The following is a 12,709-nucleotide window of genomic DNA, read 5'->3' on the forward strand; positions in this document are numbered from 1 at the left end:
AACTCCTGTTTTGTTCTTTTGTTTGTGCTCCAGAAGGGAGATAGAGCTAGGGTCCTCCAGATGGATAGGCTTGTTTACCTTTACCTGTGATGCTCTGACTGACTTCCTTCTGTCGCTAGACTGTTATGTCTTTAGAGAAGCTTACCTGCCCTTTCCATTCCTTTCTTCTCTGACTGGAGAGAGGATACATTCCTTTGTCTCTGCTCTCTCCAAGCCATGAGGCTAACCCCTACACCTGGGCGTTATGCCTCCAACTTAGCTAGTTAGTTAGAACTAGGTATGCCTTTTCTATCTACTATGTATTTCTATAAATAAAGTAGCTTTTCCTATTTTACTAAGTCTCCAGTCTCAGTGGTGCGGATGCAGGGTAAAAGCCTGCTTTCTTAGGTAAACGTACGCACACGCTAGCACACTCGCATTTCAACATCTGCTGTTACTCTCTGCTGCTGTGGTGCTGCTTTTAAACGAAATTAAGCAACACAACTACACACAGCACAACAAATGGTACACTAACATCCCCATTCTGTCTCTCTCACCCAACACCACAAACAAACCCTTGAACCCAGACGCAGTGCAGATTGGTTTCCATTTGGTCATTCATATCATGATGAGCTTGGCTAGCATACCATGATGAAAGGTAGCAGTTTGTACGGTTGAATTCAAAATCTATCCTTTTCATCTTCCATGACTGGAGGAGGGCTAATGTTGTTCCTATCTTCAAAAAGGGCAAAAAGGAGGAGTCTGGGAACTACAGACCAGTCAGTCTGACATCAATTTCTGGGAAAATTCTGGAGCAGATTATGAAGTGGCCAGTCTGTAAGCACCTTGAAAACAATGCAGTGATCACTAGAAGCCAACATGGACTTCTCAAGAACAAATCCTGCTAGGTTAATCTTATCTCATTTTTTGATTGGGTAACCTCCCTGGTAGACTGTGGGAATGCCATGGTCTTAATATATCTTGACTTCAGCAAAGCTTTTGACAAAGTGCCCCATGATATTCTGATTTGTAAACTAGCTAAATCTTACTCAAAGAGTGCTTATCAATGGTTCCTTCTCAAATTGGGGGGAGGCAACAAGCGGGATACCACAGGGCTCAGTCCTGGGCCAAGTGTCTTTGACATTTGTGTTAATGACTTGGATGAGGGAATATCAAGTTTGCAGATGATACAAAATTAGGAGGGATAGCTAGTACCCTGGAAGACAGAAATAAAATCCAACATCTTGACCTGGTGGAGCATTAGGCTGAAAAAAAGAGAGAGAATGAAATCAAACAGGGATAACTGCAAAGTTTAACACCTAGGAAAAAGAAACCAACAAACAGCCATAAGATGGGGACACTTGGCTCAGCAATACTACATGTGAGATGGATCTTGGAATTGTTGTTGATCACAAGCTGAATATGAGCCAACAGTGCAATGTGGCTGCAAAAAGGCAAATGCTGTTTTAGGTTGCATTAACAGAAGTATAGTTTCCAAATCATGTGAAGTACTAGTTCCCCACTATTCAGCACTGGTTAGGCCTCATCTTGAGTACTGCATCCAGTTCTGGACACCGCACTTTAAGAAGGGTGCAGACAAATTGGAACAGGCTCAGAGGAGGGCAACAAGGATGGCCAGAGGACTGGAAACAAAGCCCTATGAGGAGAGACTGAAAGAACTGGGCATGTTTAGCCTGGAGAAGAGAAGAGAAAGGGGAGACAGGTGTGCACTCTTCAAGTAGTTGAAAGGATGTCACACAGAGGAGGGCCAGGATCTCTTCTCGATCGTCCCAGAGTGCAGGACACGGAATAATGGGCTCAAGTTGCAGAAAGCCAGATTTCGACTGGCCATCAGGAAGAACTTCCTAACTGTTAGAGCCATACGACAATGGAACCAATTACCCAGATTTCAGGTTGGGGAATAATGTGCTCGAGTTACAGGAACCCAGATTTCAGTTGAACATCAGTAAAAACTTCCTAAGTTTTACAGTAGTACGACAATGAACCCAGTTCATAGGAAGGTGGACTGTCCAACACTAGGGGCATTAAAGAGGTAACTGAATAACCATCTGTCAGTACCATTCTAAGCAACTGATGTGAAATGAGCCAGTCTGGCAGCTCCTGCATGTCACTATTAGTCAATTAGTGAAGTCAGAGCTGTGACTGATAGGTGAGTTGTTTGGACACCAGGAAATAGGAATCCCTGGGGACCTAAAGAGCTCCTGTTTTCCCTTCCCTTTTAGTGCACTTTTCCTACTTCTGCCTTTTTTTCTAGTCCTTGAAATGCCCATAGTTTGTCCTTCCATTTTCCCTAGCAGCCAGAATACATCTTGCCTGTGTTGGGTTCAATCAGGAAGTGCCTAGATATTTTTTTCTGAAAATACTACCACACAATAAATGTGGGCATAAGTTGGAGAATCCCCCTCCTCCCAAAAGGCAATGTGAAAACTTTGCAAACAGACTTAGGCATGTCTCTTGCTTTGCAGAGCTAAAGATCAGGGACTCATTAAGAATTCACTGTATAGTTAACTTATAGTACAGTGATATACATGTCTACTCAGACATATGCTGTGCTGATCTTGGTTTAGCAGGGAGGAAGCAACAATATTAAAACAGTTGATATAGTTCAGATAGCCACTTTAAATGTTTGATTTACTTTACAATTTTAGTGAAGTTTTGTATAGTAAATCATTTTCTTTTGCTTCTGTTTCTGTGAATATGTGAAGTACAGCAACACTTTGCAACACTAAAAACAAGCTCCAAAACAATTGTGGAATAATAGCACTGACTGTTCTGCAGAATAGTTTCCAATGGACATGAGGTGTGTCTCAGTTTGCACAAGATAAGACAAGTGGGAGGCGAAATATTTTCTAGCAAAATTCTAGGTGTGCTCTATGTTTTTAATTGACCATGCCCACCTTTCCTTAAGTGGAGTAGTTTAAGCATAGCAGGCTGAGAACATGCATCTTGGGAAGGCCAAGTTTGTTTTTTCAAACAGCTAGAGTCATTGCTTAAGTAGCAACATATTGTAATCAGTCTGATTTTACATCTAACTGCAGTTTCAGATTCCACAATGCTCCCAAAATAGAAATAGAGCATAACCTCCAGTTTGAAACACAAAAGGCTGTCTTCACCATCGTATGACACTGACCAATAAAAAGGCTTTGAAATTAATAAAAATAAATTTGACACAGATTTCTATGATGAATAATGAGAGAAATGTAGTTTTCCATCTCTGGAGATGGCAGGAGTTGCCACCATTCACCATATGCTCAGAGCATATGTTACCAAATTCTTCCAAGCTACACAGCAAGTGGATTGGACTGTGAAAGACCAACCCAAATTGTGTTTGCATTTTGACCAATTTGTAGGGCAGTACAATATCTCAGAGAGGAGGTCAGGTCTCCTCCTGGTGCATTCATTATAGCTGCCCAATTTCCCTGCTTTTTAAAGTTTGATAGAAATATCTGTTGGCTATAGGTACATTCTTAAACACAAGGTTTTTTTGCCTATTAGTGAATCAATCTTATAGTGGCACACAAAGGACATAGGGATTGTATAGTTAACTTATAGTGCAATGGTATTCATGTCTACTCACACATAAGTCACTTTGTGTTTAATGTGGCTTACTTCCAGGTAAGTGGATACAGAATGGCAGCCTAGGCTTTGGTTTACAGTTAGTATTGGGGAAAATCAGGGTTCAGAAATTCAACAGGTCAAGCATCTGCTAGTATGGAAGTATAATTATGGTGAAAGCTTCATCATGACCACTCTCTAATTTTGTATTATGCCATGCCCCACTGGAGGGGTGTCCCCTCAATAAATTCTAGCAAAATCTGTAACTATGGTGAAAAAAACAACACTCCCCTTGCATATAGAAATGGTAACAAACAGCATGCCAAGAAATAACGATAAAAATGGGTACTGTATCAGGAAAAGTCTCAGCATTGACACTGGAAGAACCTGGGGAAAAGACAGAGAGAACAGGACAGGAGGTCTTCCCCAGGATTTAAATTAAACACTGGCTGAAAACCTAAGTATATTCTTAGCCAGATAGCATATGGGGTAAGTGGGGTAAACATCTCTGCAACACACAAGTTGAATAGCAGTACAGAGAAGGGGGACAAGCAAACAAAGTACTATCACATTTATACTTTCCCACTGCTCACTCAAGACACCCACTTTTAAAGCAGATCTCCCCTCCCCAAAGAAAACATGACTGTGAAACTTATTCATGATAATTATCCCTTCGGTTATATTCTCAGGGCAATTTACAATAAGAATAAAACTATCAAAATGTCATTTAAAAAACAATAATAAATTAAAAGTCACAAAATCATAAACTTTAAATGTCAGAACTTAATTGCCAGACCCCCCCCCCAAATAAAAGCAAAGTAAATTTTCTGGCATTCCAATGTACTCTACAAGCTTTGAAAGATATCAGCTTGTTGGGTGCTTTAGACAGGTAGAGCAGTCTCCTTTAGTTCTGATTCATCCTGGCTTGTGATCAGACTTTGGTACATGTCTCTGTAACAGTCAAAGTTCACCTTTCATAACTTACACGTATTAATGGTCCAGTGCAGGGACAGAAGACAGACATATTGGAAAAGTTGTCACAAGCTCCAGATCCACTATCTATAGTACTGTGATAACAACACTGACAAATCCAAAATTGGATAGGTTGGTATTTTAAACTGAAAGACTCTGAGCAGTTATATATTTGCTAAGTACTAAATACAAATAGTACTTTGGTATGATATTCTTCATCAAACATAATGGAATAGTACATTTATTATCAGCTACACCCAAATAAAATACGGTTAGAAAGCTGCAGTCCCTTTTAATAGGTGGTGGTTTAACCGTAAGTGTTTTGCATTTATTTATTTATTTGTTTTTTTATTTATTTCCCACCCTTTCTACCAGCAGGAGCCCAATTTCAAAAACTACATAAAATAATACAGAAAGGAACAGGTTTTAATGGCTGTTGTAAGAAGACAGTTCAACCTACCATCTTTTGTTGTCAATAAGGTAATGAATCCCCCTCTAGGATGCACACCTTAATGTGATGTGCAGGCTTGAGAGTGTTGAAGAAGCTGACAACAATGCTGTCAGGAGTCTAGACCAAGAGGCTAGACTCCTAGCAGGGGCACCCAAGGCGCAATGGTCAAAGCTGAGACACCAGACTAAGATGCATCCAAACTCAGAGGAAGGCAACGGTAAACCACCTCTGAATACCTCTTACCACAAAAACCCTATGAACAGAGGATCCAAAATGCAACACGAGACAGTGCTGGAAGATGAGACCCCCAGGTCAGAAGGCACTCATCGAGCTACTGGGGAAGAACAAAGGACAAGTACGAGTAGTGCTGTGACTAAGGACACAGCTGGGTCAAAGCTGAAAGGAAGCCCAGAGGCTGATGCGCACAGATTCGAAAGGAGAGTCCGGAGTTGTACGATGCACACAATAGGAACATGGAATGTGAGAAGCATGAACCAGGGGAAGTTAGAAATTGTTAAGAAAGGAATGGAACATATCAACATTACAATACTTGGCGTGAGTGAATTAAAATGGATAGCAATGGGACATTTTCAGTCAGGCGACTACAAAATATTTTATGCAGGAAATGAGAAATTAAGAAGAAATGGGGTTGCTTTAAAAGTGAGAAGTGATGTAGCAAAAACAATTAAGAGTTATAATGCAAGGTCTGAGCGAGTTGTATCAATGAGATTAAACGGGAAACCTATTAACAATAACCATCATCCAAGTCTACGCTCCAATGGCAAACACAGAAGAAGAAGAATTGGAGAGACTCTACGCAGAAGTATAGGAAGAAATTGATCACACACCAAAACAAGATGTGCTGATAATCATGGGGGACTGGAATACAAAAGTAGGGAACAGAGAAGAACTAGAAACTGTGGGAAAATGGGGCTTAGGAGATAGAAACGAATCAGGAAAAAGACATCGATTCTGTGAAGCCGATAATTTGTTTCTTGTAAACACATTTTTTGAGCAACCGAAAAGACGACTGTATATGTGGACATCACCAAATGGTCAATATAGGAATCAAATTGAATATATAATTGGTAGCAGAAGATAGGGAAGTTCCATACTTTCTGGGAAAACAAGACCAGGAGCAGACTGTGGTACAGATCATGAGCTGGTCATATCGAAAATCACAGTAAAGCTAAAGAAGAACAACAAAGCGATCATAATGCCAAAATACAATTTAAATAACATCCCAGAAGAATATAAAGATTAAATAAGGAACAGATTTGAGGCTTTAAACTTAGTTGACAGGGAACCAGAAGAACTATGGAGTGAAGCAAGAGACATTATCAGGGAAGAATGCAGAAAGACAATACCTCTAGTTAAAAAGTGAGAAAGACCACAATGGATGACTGAAGAAACTCTTAAAATGGTTAAAGAGAGAAGAAAAGCAAAAGCAAAAGGCGATAGAAACACGGTCAGAACCCTAAATGCAACAATACAGCAACAAGTACGTAGTGACAAAGAGAACTATTACAATAGTTATTGTATAGAAATAGAAGAGGACAACAAAAAGGGAAGAACAAGAGCCATATTCCAAAAGATTAGAATAATGAAAGGGAAATTTAAACCACGACTAGGGATGTTGAATAATCAACAGGGGAACACACTGACTGACCGAGATGAAATAAAAGGAAGATGGAAGCAATACACTGAAGAACTCTATAAAAGAGATGCAAGGATGATAGATTCATTCACGGAGGAACCGTATGGTGAAGAACCAGAAATTTTAGAATGTGAGGTGAAAGCTGCTCTAAAAATACTTGGAAGAAACAAATCACCAGGAACTGATGGTATACCAACAGAGTTGCTACAAGGTACTGAGACTGAATCTGTCCAAATTTTGACAAAAATTTGTCAACGAATGTGGAAAACTAAACAATGGTCCACAGACTGGAAGCGTTCAATATACATCCCAATTCCAAAGAAAGGGGATCCCAGGGAATGCAGTAATTATCGAACTATTGCCTTAAATCCCATGCAAGTAAAGTAATGCTCAAGATTCTACAACAAAGGCTCTTACCGTATATGGAGCGAGAAATGCCAGATGTCCAAACTGGATTCAGAAAAGGAAGAGGTACCAGAGATCATATCGCAAATGTAAGTTGGATAATGCAACAGAGCAAGGAATTTCAGAAGAAAATCATCCTGTGATTTATAGATTACAGCAGAGCCTCTGATTGTGTAGATAATAAAAAACCATGGAATGCTTTAACAGAAATGGGGGTGCCACAACATCTGATTATCCTGAAGCGCAACATATACTCCGGACAAGAGGCTACTGTAAGGACAGAATATGGAGAAACCGATTGGTTCCCAATCGGAAAGGGTGTGGGACAGGGGTGTATTTTATCACCGTATTTGTTTAATTTATACGCAGAACATATCATACGGAAAGCGGGATTGGACCAAAATGAAGGAAGTGTGAAAATTGGAGGGAGAAATGTAAATAATTTAAGATATGCAGATGATACCATACTACTAGCAGAAACCAGTAACGATTTGAAATGAATGCTAATGGAAGTTGAAGAGGAAAGCACAAAAGCAGGACTACAGATGAACTTCAAGAAGACTAAAATAATGACAACAGAAGATTTATGTAACTTTAAAGTTGACAATGAAGACATTGAACTGTTGGCACAGTTATTAACCAAAATGGAGACAATAAAGAAATCAGAAGAAGGCTAGGACTGGGGAGGGCAGCTACGAGAGAACTACAAAAGTTCATCAAATGCAGACAGATTGCATGCAATCTGCAGAAATTCCCTTTCATGAACTAGAACCTGAGGAAAACCAACTTGCTGACTTGTATCTAACATTACCTGAACCTGAAAGAGTGGCTCTCATAAACAGACTCCACCATTTAATTTCCCGACTTAGATCCTCAACCTCAATCAATACTACAATGGAGGAGACCCCTTCTCTCTTCCCATCAGAACCCTCTTCTATACCACATCATGCTCTCAAGATTGGTAGTAATACGGATTACAATGCACCTTGCTCATCTCAGACTAAGCAAAGAGCTAGAACCAGAACATCGCCTCCAGTAAAACCCAGCTGTACTTTAAGCCAAAGGAACTTTCTTCCATCTCAACCTGAGCTTATGCCAAAGCGAAAACAAGCTATCAGTAACGGAGCAATCTTTAATGATGTTACTGATTCCTTGAACACCATTACTGAACTTAATTGACAAGGCCAATCTACATTACACTCCGAGCCCTCCAATCCCCCTATGACTCTTGAACCCTCCCGCAATGGAGCCTCCCTACCCATTTTCCCCGAATGTACCCTACAATTTCTATCGTGGAACATTGCAGGTTGGAATTCAAGGGTTGGAGAATCTGATTGGATCTCTTACTTGAATGGGTTTGATATTATTTTTGTGTAGGAGACTTGGCTTGTCCACAAGCCCTTCTTAAATGGGTTCTTCTTCCTAGATCTCCCTGCAACGCCTTCCTTAAGCGGCAGAGCAAAAGGGGGTCTAGCGATGTTATTCTCAACTTCTTTAAATATTGGTTACTCCTATTCGCCCTCTTGAGCCTATTGCAATGGCAGCCCTACTGGAAACTGGTGCTCTCTCCCTGCTACTTGTAAATATATATATACCTCCCTTTACGTCTAATTCCTGCATAAATTCTAATTGGGAATCCTTGGATCAATATATCTCAGATCTTGAGCAGATTTATCCCAATGTTAAAACGTTAATTATGGGTGACTTTAATGCAAGGACTGGTCCCAACATTGATGCTCTCCTCTCCTCTAAGTTATGGCGGGAAGAAGAATGTGACCACTTAGCATTCCCCTATAATAGAGAATCGAAAGACCTGAAAATTAATAACGGTGGAATTTGTTTAGCCCGCTTTATAGCCAGTCACCATCTGATCATTTTGAATGGTCTAGAAAATTTTGATGCATGTGCAGAGTATACGTACATTTCCAACTCGGGAAGCAGCGTAATAGATTATGCTCTAGTATCCCATAATCTAATAAACTGGATAATAAAATTTGCTGTTGGAAATAAACTAAACAGTGATCACCTCCCAATTAACTTCTCTTGTGGCACACAAGAGAAGCTCCGCTTATCTCAAACTAGCAATGCTTCAGCAAATTTTTCTGCCCACTATAAGAGATCCTATTGGACACCTCTTCTAGCCTCCAAGATCGAAGAACTCTTGTCCTCCCCAAATTCCCTACAACTTTGCTCCCTCTTAATGAACTCCGACTCCCCCGATGAATTCCTTAATATATATGATATCCTATCCCAGTCTGTAACTTCTCTTCTATCTTCAAGACCTCCTCAACATACTAATAAAATTGCACGTCCCTTATGGTTTGATGATGAATGTTTAACTTTAAAATCCCAAGTAAGATCCATTTACACAGAATACCGCCAACAAAAACTGACCCAATTGCCTTTAATGTACTATTCTATCAAAAGGAAATATAAGTTAACCCTTGCACATAAAAAGAAACAGGCTCTCAAAGAGGAATGGAAAAATCTCATTGATGCCTCTAGATCAAAAAATCCGCCTACTTTCTGGTCTATTATAACGAATGCTTTTAGACAGTCCACCCTACCCTCGTATACCATTTCTTCTCAAATATGGGAATGGCATTTTACAACCTTATATCAGAAGGTTCTCTTGAACAATGTAAATATACAGCTTTCCGATCTCCATTTACTCCCTGACTGCCCCCCTGTCACCCACTCTGAAATAAGGGAATTAATAGTAGGGCTTAAAAAAGGGAAAGCCCCAGGTCCAGATAATATATCTGCTGAACTCCTATATAACTTCCAAGATTGGTGGGTCCCCCTACTAGCCAAGTTATTTACTAGTATAAACGACTCTGGCCGTTTCCCAAAATCTTGGTCGGAAGCAATAGTGATTCCCATTTTTAAAAAAGGGAATAGACAAGACCCTTCAAATTACCGCCCTATTAGCTTATTATCAGTAATAGGAAAACTTTATGCTTCTTTTCTGAAAATAAAACTGCAGTCCTGGATAAACACCCACAATATACTCGGCATGGAACAAGCAGGCTTTAGGAAGGGATCTTCGACCATAGACCATTGCCTTATTCTACATCATTTGGCAATGAAATACAGTAAATATCAGGGTACCAGCTTGTATGTAGCCTTCATTGACTTAAGAGCCGCTTTTTACTCCATACCCCGTGATAAACTATGGCATAAACTATCGTGTACATCTATAGATAAAAGATTACTTCTCCTTATCCATAACCTGCACCAACATACGTCTATTCAAGTCTCCTGTACCAAGGACGGAGGCCTAACAAATCCTATTCCAATGTTTACAGGGGTGAGGCAAGGCTGTATTCTAGACCCTCTTCTTTTTAATCTCTTTATAAACGACTTGAAATATCACTGCCTTTCCCAGGAGTTCCATATCCCTAAAATTGCTGACGTCCGTTGTCCCTTGCTCTTATATGCCGATGACGCTGTACTTTTATCCTTTTCCAAGATTGGCCTCAAACGCATGATAAGAGCCTTTATGTCCTATTGTGATGAGAACCAACTTACTATAAATTTGGACAAAATCAAAATTCTTGTTTTTTCCAAACGAAGAAATCTCCATGTTTGGAAAATCAATGGCTGTCAAATTGACCAAGTCACCCATTACAAATATTTAGGGATAACCTTTCATTCTTCTTTGAGTTGGTCTACACACATTAAAGAGGCAATACTGAAAGCAAAATACTCTGTTAAGAGTTTACTTTGATTTTTTTATTATAAAGGAGGTTGTTTTGTCCCAGCACTTATTAAATTATTCAACTATAAGATCATACCTCAACTCTTATATGGAGTTCCACTCTGGATCCACTCTATGGATTATACAGTTGAACCAATTCTTTCTAGTCTACTACGTTGTCTGTTAGGCGTCCCGAGATGCGTTCCATCAGCGGCACTCAGGCTTGAATGTGGTCTTCCCTCATTGGAATGCCAGGCCTGGCTAACGACGGCCAATTATTGGATAAAAATCTCTTCTAATAATTCGCTGGGCCTTCTTTCTGCATATTGGAAAGATTCCAGTCCTTCCTTCTGGAACACCAATATCGAATTAAAACTGCTGAAAATGGGTTTAGCTAAAGAACATCTAATCCAATACTCGCCAAGTGATGCTTTAGTCTTAATTCGTTCCTATATTAAAGACATTGACTACCAGAACTCAATCTCTAGGGCCACGAAAATATGCTCCCCCTTACATCTAAATTTACCGTTTGAATATGGTAAGATTGCCCCATATCTGCATTTTCTTACCATTCCTAAACTTCGATTAGCCTTCTCCAAAACAAGGTTCAATTGTTTAAATTCCGCAATCCTTGAAGGAAGATTCAATGGAACTCCATATGATCTCCGCATTTGTCCCTGTGGAACTAACAGTACTGAAACTCCTTATCACTGTTTATTTGAATGTACCTTTTATACTCAGATTAGACATAAATTTCTTAATCCTACATTCTCAATTCCTTATTACCAATCTCCCGATGATATGATTGTTTCTGCTCTTTCCGGTTTAGACAAAGGAATTACTATTCAAGTTGTCAAATTCGTCTATGCGGCCCAACTAATCCGTGCTAATATTTAAATCAAACTGTTATGGTTTATTCCAGCATACTGTATATTCCTGGCAGCTGTTTTTAAATTGTTTGTTTTGTACTGTTGAAACGGGTCTTTGACCGCAAATAAAGAATATATACATGTCATCAAATGCAAAGATGTATCACTGAACACCAAAGTCAGGATCATTCAGACCATGGTATTCCCGATCTCTATGTATGGATGTGAAAGCTGGACAGTGAAAAAAGCAGGTAAGAGAAAAATCAACTCATTTGAAATGTGGTGTTGGAGAAGAGCTTTGTGCATACCTTGGACTGCAAAAAAGACAAATAATTGGGTGTTAGAACAAATTAAACCAGAACTGTCACTAGAAGCTAAAATGAAGAAACTTAGGTTATCATACTCTGGACACGTAATGATTCACTAGAAAAGACAGTAATGCTGGGAAAAACAGAAGGGAGTAGAAAAAGAGGAAGGCCAAACAAGAGATGGATTGATTCCATAAAGGAAGCCACAGACCTGAACTTACAAGATCTGAACAGGATGGTTCGCGAGAGATGCTGTTGGAGGTTGCTGATTGATAGGGTCGCTGTAAGTCTAATCAACTTGAAGGCACATAAGAACAACATACAGTACAAGGTAATGAATTGTAATTCCCAGGCACATCATTTAAGCTGTTGGGCTAAGAGGTCATTAAAATCAACACTAATCACAACCTCTTATCAGTTATTCAAGCTCTAGAAGATTGATTGTTTTCACTTGTGTGAACTCTGTATTTGGTTCACAGCATGTGGTCTATTGTATTGCGAGTTGTTTCTCATCCAGAATGTCTCTTGTTGATTAAGGAGGAAGATTAGCAAGGAAGAAAGCATATATGTGTAGTGTATACAGGGAACGAGGCCTCTATGAAGAAAAAACTAGCCTTTGCCAAATATAAGTTGCAGACTAACAGTATCTTCTTTGGCATGATTGAAAAAGTGGAATTTGACTCTTCATTTAGGTAGGTCATAGATTCAGGAAGCCAGGATCTAATATGAAGGCAAAGAGTACATTGTGATATTTAAATCACGTTTTAAAAATTGAAGACATCATATAAGCAA

Source organism: Rhineura floridana, chromosome 10 (genome assembly GCF_030035675.1).
Source record: "Rhineura floridana isolate rRhiFlo1 chromosome 10, rRhiFlo1.hap2, whole genome shotgun sequence".
Classification (NCBI taxonomy): Eukaryota; Metazoa; Chordata; class Lepidosauria; order Squamata; family Rhineuridae; genus Rhineura; species Rhineura floridana.